The 15177-nt window shown below is 39.8% G+C and overlaps 1 protein-coding gene across 7 annotated transcripts in view; it reads left to right on the top strand.

Moving 5' to 3' along the window:
* LOC125768589 (potassium voltage-gated channel protein Shal) overlaps positions 1 to 15177 on the top strand; it is a 97363-nt gene that overhangs the window by 29756 nt on the left and 52430 nt on the right. For all 7 annotated transcript variants that reach the window (XR_007418923.1, XM_049436476.1, XM_049436474.1 and 4 more), the window contains exon 4: positions 12790 to 12927. The gene's annotated coding sequence lies outside the window, so the exon portion shown is untranslated. The remainder of the gene's footprint in view (positions 1 to 12789; positions 12928 to 15177) is intronic.

The raw sequence follows: 15177 nt of genomic DNA, 5'->3' as shown, positions 1-15177 counted from the left end.
AAAGTGAACATTCCCCAAAAACCAACACGTTTCGCTACGTTCACCTTAAAGAAAGTCAGCACGGATCATTTATCTTGTTCAGATCATCAAGGTCCAGCCGAAGTTTTCATGCTGACTGCTGACAAAAGGAATTCACTTACACAGTGGGCATTCAAATTGTAAAGTGGGTGTCGCTTTTTTTTCCTTTCTGCAAATTCTAACTTTCAAATAGAAACAGAAATGTAGGTTGTTAACCTACATCGAACGATCGGTTTTCTAGAGCCTTGAACATTTTTTCTTCTCCCTCACTTCTTTCATTCGTGACAGAGCGCTTTGGAGGAGTAAAAACGCTTTTTGTTAGCTTTTCAATCGGTAAATTGTACACTTCGGTAGAGAATTCCACTTACAGCTATGATAGAAATGGTTACTAAATATATTTTTTTTTTGCTCGAATCCCATTTATCAACCCGAAACGTAATCTAACGCCACAATAAAGTGAAAACGTAAAAGTATACATAAAGGACCGGGGGGATCAGGTTATTTTTTTTTGGAGCTGGCATGTGTTTTTCCTCTAACGAGCGAGTCATTTTGGTTGGGTGAGTGTTAAATGTTAAGTTTCCTTTTTCCACACGCGCCCACAGCTCGTCGACACAACTCAAAGCACTTGCACGAGATGTGTGCACTTCTCTATTCAAGAACCTGGGTTCAAAGTGTCTGGTTCTTCCATTTTCGCTAAGCCAAAAAGGCTTCAAACCGGACGAGCTTTGATGTGAGAAGTAAGTTCCTAAACGGGAGTGGTTGAATTTCCATTCTCTTGTCTGCCTTTTGGGGCCAAAACCACTCATCACTCAAACCAAACCTAGCTAGTCTGTGATCTATCGTTCTACCATCTTTGCTTTTGCTCATCCCCTACCCTTTTTGGGGGGCGCCGTGCATAATAATTGGTGTACGAGATGCGCTCCGTTCCGGAGCGGAATGGTTTGGATTACAATGGATTTAACTGGTAGCATACAGCAGCACAACCGTGCGCCAAGTTTGATTGATTACACGTTGGCACGTAATTATACACGCGGTGGGATGTTGCGCAGTTCCCAACCAGTGAGTTTGCGTTCTTATCTGGTGTGTGTTAGAAAATACTACCTGAATGCGAAGGATGTGCTGAAAATGGTTGGTTGTTTTTTTTTACATTTAAAAATACAAAACATCATGGCGGATAGAATTTTTTTAAGGGGATTTGCTATGTTTATTATACTTGTTTCGTGATGTTATTTAAGTAAACGCTTGATAATGAAGCGTAAGCTAAGCTTAGACAATGCTTAGTTTAAGCTTTGACTGGTATAGACTAAGCTTAAGTAATGCATAGCAAATATTCCTCATTTTATATTAACAACAACTCTTTTAGGCCTTTTAATTGCTTTATTTAAGTTGGTCGTTAAACATTTCACAACTGTCATCAAAATTTTCTTTAACATCCACATTTCTTTTCATAAATGGTTAATATGGAAGGAGATAAATTAAACGTAATTCGCTGCCCGAAAAAAAAACTCCTTTTGAATAATTGCATTTGATTTGTGTAACGATTCTCAACAAACCGGTCTCAACGATCGTGAACAGAGCGAAAACATGTCGTTCGTCTTTCGTATTTCGTAACCTAAACCATAATTCAATTGCCCGCACCCACACACACACCGACACAACAAGGCCCACCACAAATGTACAAATTTAATCAGATTTATTGCTCCGGCAACTGACTGACTGACTGAATGGACACCGTAAACAAAACGCGACTGGGAACCCCTCGGCAGTACCCCTGATCTGGTAATGATGCTGCCCTTCGTATGCTCGGGAGTACCCGAGGATCTTTTAACAAGCTCCGAACGCCATTTTGTGCTGCGTAATGTGAAGCATAATAATTTAATAAATTTTAACGAATTCTTCACACCACCTCCGAGCGCACTGCTGCTTTTGGTACGGATGAAGCGAAGAAAACGCAAAATACTGGAATCGCTATTCCGGAGGAGGAATACTCAACTTGCAACTTCCCCAAGTGTTGGTGGTAGTCGGACTTAACTGGCTTTGTTGAATAACAAATATTTCCTATTAAAATTCTTTACCATCACTCACGAGAAATGGCACACGCGCAAATGTTGGGAAAGCTGTGTGTGTGTGTCTGTTTATGAGTTTGTCGAATTGACGTGGAATGGAATTTTTCCCGAGAAGGTGGCAATGAATGCCAACCATTCGCAGCACGCCAATGTGTGTGTTTGCTTATGTCAAACTCGATCCAAAAGCTTTGAAATTCAAAGCCCATCACCATCCCATCTGCTCTTGGATCGGTCGAGAATAGCTAGATCCTGTGGAATTCTTTCTTTACCCACCGTCACAGTTGAAGATCATTCCGTTACTTCGCGCTGAAAAGCTTTGGGGAAAACAAAAGCTAAACGAATGAAGGATTCGCCACTTCGCCACTGAATCACTAACGAAGAAAAAGCGTGCCTCGTGTAAGAAGAGTTGGCGTTTGTTAAATAGGATTACATTCAAAATCAAAACACTTTTAAGCGGATTCGGTGAGTTGAGGTTTTTTTGTTTGTGTGCTCTCTCCCTCCTGATTTTCAATGAATGCACACAAACAGCTCGGTTCGTGTCGTCTAATGTTTTGTTTTATCTTTTCAATTTCATGTCGTCGGATGGGAAAGCAGGGGCGACCTGTTACCTTCCCATCAGCGCTAAACGAACGATCTAAATGAAAGCTAAAAAGTCAGGCTCCCTTAGGATTCAATCATTTCTACAGCACACAACACAAAGGAACTTCTTGCCATTGGCAAGCAAAATAGTGATGCTAGAGTCCCTCAAAAAAGCCGGAGTGAAGCAAGCTTTGAATTTTAATAATATGGATTATTGAACACACTGATTGTGTGGATTATGTTCGTTAGTTAAGGATGGCCTCGGCGTACGGATACAATCGCTTGGGCGGTTGTGTGTTCGGAAACACATTTTGTTCCTATTATTTTCTACACCATTTTACCACCCTCAGTAGCTGTCCGGGCTATTGGAGGATGCTTTCCCAAACTTTCGGCAGGACCACATCCTGCCGGCTTGGGAAAGTGTCCCTGTGTGTTTGGTGAATCATTATTCACTCGAGTGAGATGACGCATAAGAAATGGTATTTTTCCACTCTAGCCTAATATTCTTCGGGAAAGATTGCTGGCTGCCATTCCTGATCCTTATATTTGACACGAACAATATCCACAAAGAAAGGCACTTTTGTTTTGGGGTGTGAGAATTTTGACAGGGATGACTGGAGTAGCGATCGGAATCGGTTTCGATCGAACAAACAATGGTTATTTGGTTTATGTAGATAACGCATCTCTGGGGAGTTTAATCCCGGTGTGTGTCCTACGAAGCACTGATTCATGATAAAGGGCACACAGATCGGAATAGAAGAACGTCGCTGGAAGCAAAACCATGAAACAAAGAACAATGCTCTTATGGTTCATAATTTGTGTCCCGTTGGGAGGAAACGCACACATACGGTGCGCACACTCTTGGCAATTCCAAACAAACAAGCACACATACAAACCGTTAACCTTTCATCCTATTTTAGCTTTATTTGATTGTATAAATATTGGGCACAGTGCAAACAGATCGGCACTGGAGCGGTCGAATACCGTCCATTGACTTCATTCAAGCCAATCAATTAATGATTCATTAGTCGAACGCTTTGATCACCGAACCTTACAACCGAATGGAACCGGATGGCGAGGGTTCCTGATGTGCGAATTCTACGAAAATTCATTTTACTGTCCAGCCACACACACAAACACACGCATCGGTTTTTCCTTCGCCCCGCTCAAGAACAAGGCAGAGTGAATTGAAAATTTAATGAGATCCTGTGGGAAAATATTGATCTAATTAAATGTTATCTTCTTCTCGCACCGCGCGATCCATGCGACGATATGCCCTTTTGCCCTTACAAAAACCATTCCCACCAGTCCCTGGTGCTGATAAATGGTTTCTGATGATTTATGCCGTTGTAAACAACACCCTCACCCGCGGCGTGAATGTTTGGAGGAAAACCGGGCACGGTGTATATCAAAGCGGGCGAGTTTTTATTACCCATCGGTTCCGAATGAATTTTCCCATCCCGGAGCGTTGGGTTCGGATCAAACGAATTTCATACCGAAGCGCTATTAAACAATGGCTAATTGTACCAATTCTTTACACACTGACAAACCTTTCATACCTCTTCACCCTCCCATTTTTGGCCCTTTTTGATCTACAAACAATGAGTGTATTATTTTGCGCCCGGCAGACCGACTGTCTAATTAATCGACTTGAAGTTACGATTGGTCCCGAGTGCGGCTGGATAATGGACATAAGAAAGCGTAATTAGAGGGTGGAAAAAAAACTGTTCGAATTTAAAACCGGGATTGAAATGCTTTGTTGTGGAGATTTTACTTTTTTTAAGCTTCTTTTCATCAACTGTATTTTACGGTCTTTATTTATCCATTTTTAATTGGATTATGGTTGTAAATTCGTAATTAATATTTTTTTTTGGGTCGCTTAAATTCTTCATTCCGTAATTTTTCTGGTCTCGAACTGGTATTTACTTTTCGATGAATTTCAAAAATTAACGTAAATCAAATATAAAAGCTCTTATTCTAGAATACCTTTCGAAACGTACGACTACATTCTTAATAAGCTTGATTTGTAATTTCAACCGCATTAAGGAGATTGTCACTAGGAAGCATGCTTTCAATCTGAACTGCATGGTCATTGTTACCGATATTCAAAAGTATTTGCAAGACTTGTTTAAATACTTTTCAAACTTTAGGTAGAGTTAATTTATTCCAATGAAATTTAATAATAAAAACAGTTTGACATGCCGAACAATGCACGTGTCTCTATGTACAGGTATTTTAATAAATCATAATGGTCGACTCAAACCTTTTTTTAAATACCATTTTAATATTCCTTGCGACTGTTACAATATTAAACGCGAAGCAGGATATGTTGAAAAGATAAAAAATTGCTGTAAATAATTTAGTGGAGTAATTTTTTTATTTCAAAACTTTTGATTGTCTTTAATAATGGTTGGCGAAACGACTTGAATGTTTAATTTGTTTCAATGGTGACAGTTTGAAGCATCATTTCCTAGCTTTATCTGTATCTTCTCCGAAAAAGGGAGCCCGTTTCTACTTTACAAATAAATGAAACAAAAAAAAATTGTTATATCTCGCAAGTACTGCTAATGAAAAAACGCTACATGTACCAACTGTGCACTCTTGTTCGCAGATTGAGCCCTTCTTTTGTACGTCAGTCTTTGCGTAACGATCATTCTTTTCACGCACCATAGCGCACGTATCGTTCGTAGAAAACTCATCAAACGCATACAAACACACACACATTCTTCCATCCATGTGTGTGCTTGCGTGTGAAACAAACGATGATGGATTGTACCCAGGGCTTAGATGGCCCATCAGTCGAACTAGGGGAGAAAAATCTCCTGCGGCTTTGCTGTGGAGCCCTACGTGACGCATACCGAAGTGACCGATTGGTGACGGAAGTTGGCAGGAGCTAGGCTTCATCGACATTTACCATGAAGACCAAACGCACACCGAATGCTGTGTACTGTAAGGTTCCTTTTGAGCGCAGTACTTTTATGAGTTTAATTAAATTAAGCCAGTGAAGTGTGGAAACCGGATGCTGCCGCTGTTTTCGACCAGGCGGGGAATAGGCTAAGATTTGATCGGGCAGTACTGTGCTGCGTAGGAACGCATTTTATGAAGCATATTGACTCTACACTTGGGAAAGGGAACGAGATTTATGTATCTTTAGGATCTGTTTGTGGAGTTACAGCACGAAACAATTATGTGTTGCAGAGTTGCAGCTATTTGCTTGAAATTTTATCTTTTGCTAGCGATTCATACTTATTGCTAACATTTTATATGCGAAATATCAAAAACATTACAACACTTAACAGAATTTTTGTGCAATTTTGTGCAGAAATAGGTTTGTATTTGTAGTTCAAAAATCTTTCAATGGCGTTCCACCACGTTTTCCAATCTTCAGGTAATTGATGGATCCCGTAACGACAAAAAACACGAATCATGAAAATAGAATAATTCGATTCAAAATTTGCCATTGTTGGAGCTTACAGGAACAATGTTTATCCACTGTAGAGGCACGAAAGCCAATGGATAAGAAAGCCTGATTATGACAAAATGACAGTGTTGGACTTCAACGCGCTACGACCTTCTTGATATTCATAACAACTCCTGAAACTCCTAATAGGGTCGATTCTGTGGAAAATATTATTCCCAGACAGTAATTGATGAATGAAGTTCTGTGTTATTAATTTTTTTTTTCTTGTTCGCTTATAAAACTTTTGCAAACAGTACGCCAAAGCTGTCAGTTGTTTTCGTCTGCAATCCTATTTTTAATTTTGTGTCCCTTCCTATGGCAGCATCCGTGAACCGTTCGGGTTCCTATCACAGCTCTCGCAGAGCTGTAGCAAATCATTCAAGTGCAATAATATTATAAATGCACCATCTGACACACGGATACGAGTTCGGACGTGATCTAATTCCATTCTTTTGCTAATGTTTTTTTTTTCTGTACACCATGTTCCACTCTACTTCTTCGCCATGTTCTATATTTCTGCACCTCATGCAAGCTTTTACGCTCACGCTTCATTTCAATGGTGCAGTGAGCATCACAAAAATTGCAGCTGGTGCACTTGCAGCACTGTCCCGAGGGTTTTGAAGCCAATTTCAAACTGCAGCAATAAATCATTGGCCATAAGTTATAATTTCCACCCGTTCCTTTTCGCACCCCGACAGAGTAAAAACCTCTGTTTTATATGTGTTTTTTTTCTTGTCATCTTAAATCTACAGTCCCGAATGATATCCTGGCGGAGGGAAGGACCCTACCCCGATCATGAGCGGTACGCGCGGGTTGAATCTTAATTTGCTCACATCACCATCGTACGACACTGTGACACATTTTGGGTTGTCGAAACAGTCGAAATCATTGCGTCGTCACGTACCATGTGATGTGGAGCATGCATACAAGGCGGACGGATTTTTGGTACATTTTTTTAAAAAGCCATTGGTTGCTATTGAATCAAGAAAAAACTAACACTTCTAGCACTGAAAAGCAATTAGTACAAATTGAGAGTTCTAGACAAATTTTTAAATATTCGAAAAAAGTAAAAAAATGTGTGGCAGGCAAACGCCCGTTGAACCCATCTGTTTTACCTTTGGCACATGTTCAATTTAAATAGTGACCTTATTTCGGAAAATTTCGTCACTTTTTCCTTCATATCGCACCAGCATCATCAAATCATGAACGACGGATGGTGGTTTTTTTTTCTGGTCGACCCTCCCACGTGTGACCACATGTTTTTCGATTGGTTGTCGAGTTTTGGGAAAACTTTGTTTTTCTTCTTCTGTGAGCTGGGTGAGAAAATTAAATTTTCCAGTAATGATAATTGAAAACTCTACTCATCTCCATTGCTTTCCATCATAGTGTGGGAAATTCATCAAAAATGCAGACCATTTCCAATTCATTCCCTGAGGCAATTTTTTTCACGATGGAAATATGGAATTTTTTTTGCTACGAAACCTATCACAAGGTACTTCATTTGCACCTTCACAAAAAGTTGGATGGAAAAATTGCACCAGCAAAAAAAAAATCAATCACATTTCTGCTAGCGTAGCATTTGAGTCAGCATTTCCTGTCCCCCGGTGGACGTTTGCTGTCAACGGTTGTCAACCGTGTGTCGCGAGCGTTCGCATACAAAACGCTCAATCTGCATCTCGAAGAAGATGGTGGAAAAAACGAAAAAAAAGAAACTACCGAATGCTCCGAGCAATCATATTTTGCTCCCGTGAATCGTTGAAGTTTATTACTATCTTCGCTTTTTTTCGCCTACGGACTTCACCTCCCAAACATTGGTGCTTCGCCCCCGGAGGGCAAAGTGACAGGATGCAATTTCAGCACGATGCAAACGAGTCAAATGGCAGGTGCATACGCGTGTACTGTGCACCGACTGCCAAAATTTGACAGCGACAGTACACATCGGAGCACATGGTGCCAATGCAGCAAATCAAATGTTGGGTGATTTTCTGGGGTTTTTTTTCATTCCCTTTTCTTCGGTACTCTACATCTTCATCGTACGGAAGAATGCAATTGATTCGGTCGGTGAGGCATGCAGGTTTCGTATTTGAACCAGATGAGAACTATATTTCCTTTTGCACATGGTTTAATGATGTTTTGTGTATGCTCCTTTGCAAATGTTGAGGACATTTTACCATGTGGTAATGTCTGCCATGCGTAACATCTGGAGTCAATAAGGGAAAAGTAGTTTGTCTAGTGTACATTTCGTACAGAGTGAGGGAAGAATTTGTAAAAGCAAGTTAGATTTATTTATTTTTTTTGAACAATTTTCATAAAATTTACATTTATTTTTATTAGGAACCAATGTTAATCGATCATTTTTTACAAAATAAAAAAAAATCCATTCGTTTTAGTTGGCAATTTCGTGCTTAAAGATTTTTTTTTACAACTTTAAATCAACGATAAAAATAAGTATGAGAATGGCATTTCACAACACAGAGCACAACATACCCTTGAGGATTGAATTTTCATCCCGCAAATTCATGATACAACACTTCAAACAAATAGCATTGCAAAACAACTTTCAATTGATCCACGCTCGAAAGTCTTTCCATGCCAGCACACAAAAGGGCCATTCCCACCAACGGAAAAGCAACTGACCAAACACGCATCGCATATACGATCCAATTGCCAAAAAGTTATGCCAAAAATGCTGCTCTACGAGGGAAATGAAAATTCAACTCGCAACGAACACCCAAAAAACAGTGATGGCTAACGCCCACTCGGAACCCTCCGGGCTACTAGCGACTACTCCGTATCCGAGTACGGCCGAGTACCACACTGTGCAAGTGTTACCAGTGTTTTTGCCAAAATAAACAGAAACGAGTTTCACATACCATGAAGGACTAGTTGTGTTATGATTCTCCTGCTTTTTTTTTCAGTCCGTTACTCGCCAATTCAAACTTTATTTGCATTCCATTTGTGATGGTTTTTGGGTTGCAGTGAATTTTTGGGTTAGGCACGACAGCAAGCAATGGACTATTTAAAAGCGAGTAACGGCACAAAAACGGGCCTCAGCGTGTCAGCAAAAATGTTCGTACCAATAAAGAATAAAGTTTGATCCGTATGGCGAATGTGCTTTGTGTGAATGTGTCCATTTTCGTAGCAATGTTTGAATTAAGCTGGGAGGAAAAAACAAGCCAAACAAAAGGACAAAATGGACGAGAAAAAAATCCTTCAAAAAAGCAAACAGGCCGAAGCAGCATTTTTGTCTAGACCGTTGGTTTTGTGTTGCGACTGACCAAATCTGACTGGGTGTGTAAACAAAGCAAAGAAGGCAAAATCATGCCTTTTCTGTTTTTTTCTCCCCACAAAAGCTGAACGGGTTGTTTGTGGTGTACTTCAGCCATGAAGCTTGATGAGAGAATAGCGGACACATTCTCGGACACGATCCTTGAAGCAAGAATGATGATTTTTTAGAATGCACCAAGATCGTTGCATTCACAACACAGCAAATAAACGCAAGGTGTGGAAATGAATCTGTATAAGCAAACATAAAAAAAATGCAAAACAGGTTTAACTCAATCATTGGAAAACATTTTCCTTACATATCTGCGTGCTATGTTGAGGACAATATTTTTTTCCACGTTAATAATCCAAACGAAAGAGCTAAATTCGTATTTAATAGCACTCGCACACTAACCGACATTCATTCCCGGTCACCCTGTGAGGCAAAGAAATCTCACCAGATTGGTACACGCTTGCGGATGTAGTATAACATATCCTTCCCGCACTGTTGTTGAATGTATAGAAAAGTCACTGAATGCAAGGTCCACATTTCAAGCATCGAAGCATGATGCTTGAAATGGATACAGCATGGTAAGGATCACATTTCCATCAGGCATTCGAAACCTTTTTTTTCGCCCCCAACTCCTCCAAGTGGCATAGAATCCTTCTTCCGGTATTTCTTTCACACAGCCTTTAGCTACAAGCAAAAAGCGTCACTCGATTGTGTGACGTTTGTTTTGTGCCGTTGCTGGTGCCAGTGCTGGTGGTGGCAATCAACCCAAGGCCACACACACACACACACCGTATGAGTCTTCTTCCCTTAAGGCTTATCCACTATCCAGGATGGATGACGTGGATATCTTCACGTAAGTGTGAGGCTCACCCATCCAACAAAATGTGTTTGAGGTGCTCTGGCAAGTAGTATTGCTCTCTGGCATTCTTTCGAGACCTTCGGCAAGGTGTTTTCCTGCGAACCGAAAAACTCTTCGACACTCCCACAGGGAGTGTTTCCGTTTGTCGCGAAACGAATTCGCTGAGAAAATGGTGAACACACTACCGTCATCGAATTGAACGTGTCATTCGCAATTGGCGGAATGGCGTTTTGGGTATGGCGCTAAAACCCTGCTCTAGCAAAAGTCTTTAATATCCGGCATTTTGTCACGAAGCGTAACGTAACTTCATGGTGCAGTGCAGTAGTTGATAGCAAAAGAGACCCTCGCGTTGAGGGGTTGAGGTGTTCCTGGTGTTCTTTCCCAACACCTTTCCCCTCGGACCGTTTCGCATGCCGATTGTCCTTTGCAAAATGATACGCACGGGAAGGTTTTTTTTTTGTTGGTGGTGACATTTTTGAAAGTGACAATTGAGCGAAATTAGAAGCCGTGGTCTTGCGGTTCGGGTTTTTGTGATGCTGCTGTAAGCGGATTTTATCACGCTCCCGGAACCCGTGTTGGAACGCAAAATGATGAACTATGATGCTGGGTAGATGGAACAGACCCATTCGCACGCCGTTGTCTATTTACAGGTACCGGTTAGTGGTTTGGCAAATCGTAACGAGAAGGAATGGAATCCTGTTGATTGTTTAAATTTCACCTTCAGATGTAATGTATAGGACGTAATAGAGTTGTATTATCTGTTGACGGAAATTCCTTTCCAGTAGTAGCAAAGAGTAGACGGTGATACACGTTAAAGAAAGCAACAGATATCTATTGTATATTTTCCTCAAAGTTCAGAGAAATTCAAGAATATTTGAACAATAACGAAGTTAAAATCTGAAGTGTATTCTCCACCAAAATGTAAATCGGTGGCCTGAGATTCTCAAAAAACCTGAGCAACAAATGAAGTTTTAGTAAGGTGTTCTTTTCGAAAGGTACAGTCAATTTCTTTACAACCGGTATCTCTTTTATATACTTTTTCAAATAAATTTTAATGTTAAATAGGTTCGAAATCTCACATGATGGGTACTTGAGCTCCGAGAACTCTTTCAATTTTTATAACTAGTTGATGAAATCAAGATATTGAAGAGACTTGGACCTAATATATAATTTTCAGGACATTAGATTAAGCATTAGAAATCAGTTCAGTTAAATTAATGAAATCAAAGAGTCAACCGTGAATGATCTTTTGAGAATGTAAAACACCGTTCGCTGTAGAACTTTTGAAAATGTTGAAGATGGAAGCTAGTAGTGCCATGGAAAAGATTCCCGCCGCAGAAGATAAAACAACTTCTCAGTTAGTCGAAGATATTCTGAAGTTTCTGAAAGCGTGAGAAACTGTTTCTTGATATATTGATTGATTGATTGTAAGGTCGTTAAAGCCAACAAGAGAGAGAGAGAGAGAGAGAGAGAGAGAGAGAGAGAGAGAGAGTGTGAAAAGTTTACAAAAGTATACCTTTGTGAGCTAAATGTAAGCTTAAGAAAGTATTAAGCAATGTTATAAAAAAAGACTCATTAAATCTTAAACGATAATAACTTTTGCCTCATAAATCACTTCAGGGTTGGATGTAAAAAATAAATTTGATCTTCATACTTCAAACCTTTTGCTAATCAAATTTAGCTTGGCATACATTTATTCTTGTTTTTGTTCTACTAAAATTAGTTTGCTTTTATTTGTTTACCTGGCAAGGAAATCAGGAAACCTCATTTATCTCAAACAAACACACTCATACACATCCCACAAGCTCGGATTCAAGTTTCAAACCGGCTCCGTTATCCATTTACCCTTAAATCTTGTTTTCTCACTTGAAATTCCCATTTTCCATATAACCAAAATGGTGCTAAAATAGGAAAAAAAATCTTCACCTAGTGTCATTTGTCTTTTTCACTTTTTTCTCCACTCCAAAACGACAAATCGTCCACAATTCGTCAGCCTTTCGACAGCTCGACGAACGAAACGATAGCACCAGTGAGCAGCGTGAGCGGACGGATTAGGCAAAAGCTTTCGCCCGGTGCTTCGTCCCCAAAAAAAATTATTCGCTTAACCACCGCTCGTCTACGCTGGCTTGCGGGTGCAGCAATCCTTTTGCAGCAAACGTTGCAGAACCGAGTGGACAGCAATGTGAGCAATGATATATACGTTCGCAAACATACGAACGGTTGATATCGTTTCGCCTGCTTTTCTTTTTTGGATGCGAAAATAAGAGTAAGTTTCATAAAGGGAAAGATATCTTTTCGTAACCGTTTGCTAGAATGAACGACTAGAAAGGATTTCTGTTCACTGTCTTCACCCTTCAACTCGTGGCGCTTGCTTGTACCATTTCCAACGAAAAAAGAAAACTAAATAAAACAAACCCATCATTATGTTCAGCTGGGCGCTTCGTAATAACATTTTTCCTCGCACCGCTTATCGGGTGTCTTTTCTTTTTCTTCTCTCCTCAACCCGGTCGGTTTGATACTTTCTTCACAGATAAGCGGCATCGATAGTCGGACGGTGTGAGAAGCGGCGGCTAGGACCACGTCGCATTACGGTGCACCCAAAAAAAAAAGTATCGTTGTTGCGCTGAAACGGAAAGATGAAGCGGCATCGTTAGCATCATGAAAGGCGGTAAGTGCAATTCTTTCGTGTAGCTATTAGTTTTTTGTTTTATTTTTTTTACTTCACAACACTGTTGCTGCTACGGTAATACGACAGGGAGGTTGTTTTTTTTTGGCTGTCCCTGTTTGGTATGGACGTGCCATGCAGCTTGTAGTAGATGCAGAGGTGATTTTTTTCTTTTTCTACAAGTAACTTGTTTAAAGTATCTAAAATAATTGCATAATCGACCAGAAGAAACGGTTCCAAAAGAGTGACTTAATTTGCTTCGTTTATATCCATTTCCAGTTGATTGCGGTCGTGGATATCATGATTGAATATGAGAATGGAAATTGCTCTTTATTGTTAAGTAACATTAAAATGCATCGTAAAATAAAACATAATTTTACGATCATATTTTCTAATCCATTTGAGTACTCCACTAATCCTTTCGAGATACTTTAAGAGTCACTACAACATATTTAAAATGTAAAAAAGTTATTTAGTTTTTTTCGCCAGCTTCTTTCACTCCCAATCCAAGGACATGCATTTTCTTTCAACGTTTTCATAAAGTCCTTAGCTGCCAGCATGTGACGAAGTGACATTCATCCATCGCCTCCGGCACGATGTTCCCGTGCACGACATCCCTCCATCCCTTATTCCTTCCTTCATCCTAGATAGGGCTGAAGTGTAGTGCTCTGTACCTTTTGTAGGGGACAAACTTTTGTAACTATTTATTTATATCTCAACCCCTGAATTCCTTCTTGCCCAATGTCCACCATTCCCAGCCAAGAAGACATTGGGCCCCTGCATCGGCCATTTCATTCAATGCAGTCAAGCACAACCGGGTGATCCTTTCTTCGCACCGGGTTGTTTGCGGATGTGCAAACATCCCTTCTCACTCACATGGCTACCAGGAGAAGTGAACCTTCCTGCGTTACGGATGGATGCGAAACTTTTCCCCACCCAGTGTCGGTGTGCTTCTCTGGATGCTGGATGAGCTTTTCAAAATGGAGCAAAGACGACGCCTGTCAAAAGCGGGGTCCTTTTCCTTTTGCCTGCCGTTCCACACGGATGACTTCTGTGCATCGTGCTTTAGAGCCCCTTTTTTTTCAAGGAACAAGCAAAAAACAAGAAGAAGCTCTAAGCGCTTAAGGAATGGAAAACACCAGAGACGAACACCGTCCAAATCCTCGCGCGTATACGAACAGCACAGGACAAATTGTATGATGTAACAACGTTTAAACCAAATGAACCGGGGAGCTTTTTCTTCCTTCAGTTTTCGTTCGTTTATTTTTTTTTTTACACCGAACCGATCGGTATCCTGGTTTGTGTTTCGCATACGAAGCGAGAAGATGAATGGGTTGGGACTAAATTTGTCGCAAATGGGTCAGAATTTGCTTTTTATCGAATCATCCTTGCCCCGAAAACCATCCCGCCCTCCCTGGTACGCTTCTTGGTGGGATAGCTTTATTTTGTTGCTGCAGTATGATAAGTGATGAATTTCTGGATGTTTCATTTATTTATGTTTTTGCTTTGTTTGGTTCGTTACATTGCAACAAAATGTTTTACCGTTCGACCACTTCTGGTTTGGGTTGAAAATGCTGATTCATCTGCTGGTGAGAAAGGGTTTTTGATCTGTCCATAGGAAAGTTGACTTTTTTACAAAATGGTATGAGCTTTAAAGCCATTTTCAAGCAAAAGCAAAAGAGTATTGTTGTAATATAATTGTATTGTTCATAGAATTATTAGAAGCTCAATTGCAATCAGATTTGGACGAGTTCACTATGAGTATAACAGTATAATGTTGATTTTGGTTAAATGCTATTCAGATTATTACAGATTATACAGTTTTAGAGTATAGGGGACGGTCCGGGTATCAAATCCTATCCGAACCAAGAATGAAGAAGAAGATGTTTATAAAATATAAAACTTTTGATATGAATTAAATGTTTATCTTTTAAAAAAAAGTCTGTCCAAACTAAAAGCTAAATGCCGTCGTAATTAATTATTAGAAATAAAAAATAAAAAATATTTTTCGATCATAATTTGGAATCAGAAATCAGAAGTTTTGGTTAAAGAAAGTCTTGTTTCATGATTTGAGCCATGAAAATAAACAGCAAAATAATGCCATGAAACATTTTTATTTCATTAGGTATTTCGTAGTAAATTTTGACTTATAATTTTTTTTTATTCTGATAGAACGGCCTGGCCGTATTGATAAATAAATTTTGACTAATTATAATATATTTCAAATTATTTCTCGTGCCGTGTTCTTCACTA

This window comes from Anopheles funestus, chromosome 3RL (genome assembly GCF_943734845.2).
Source record: "Anopheles funestus chromosome 3RL, idAnoFuneDA-416_04, whole genome shotgun sequence".
NCBI classification, from domain to species: Eukaryota; Metazoa; Arthropoda; class Insecta; order Diptera; family Culicidae; genus Anopheles; species Anopheles funestus.
Note: the sequence above shows the minus strand (reverse complement) of the source record. Positions and strands in the feature narration are given on the sequence as shown.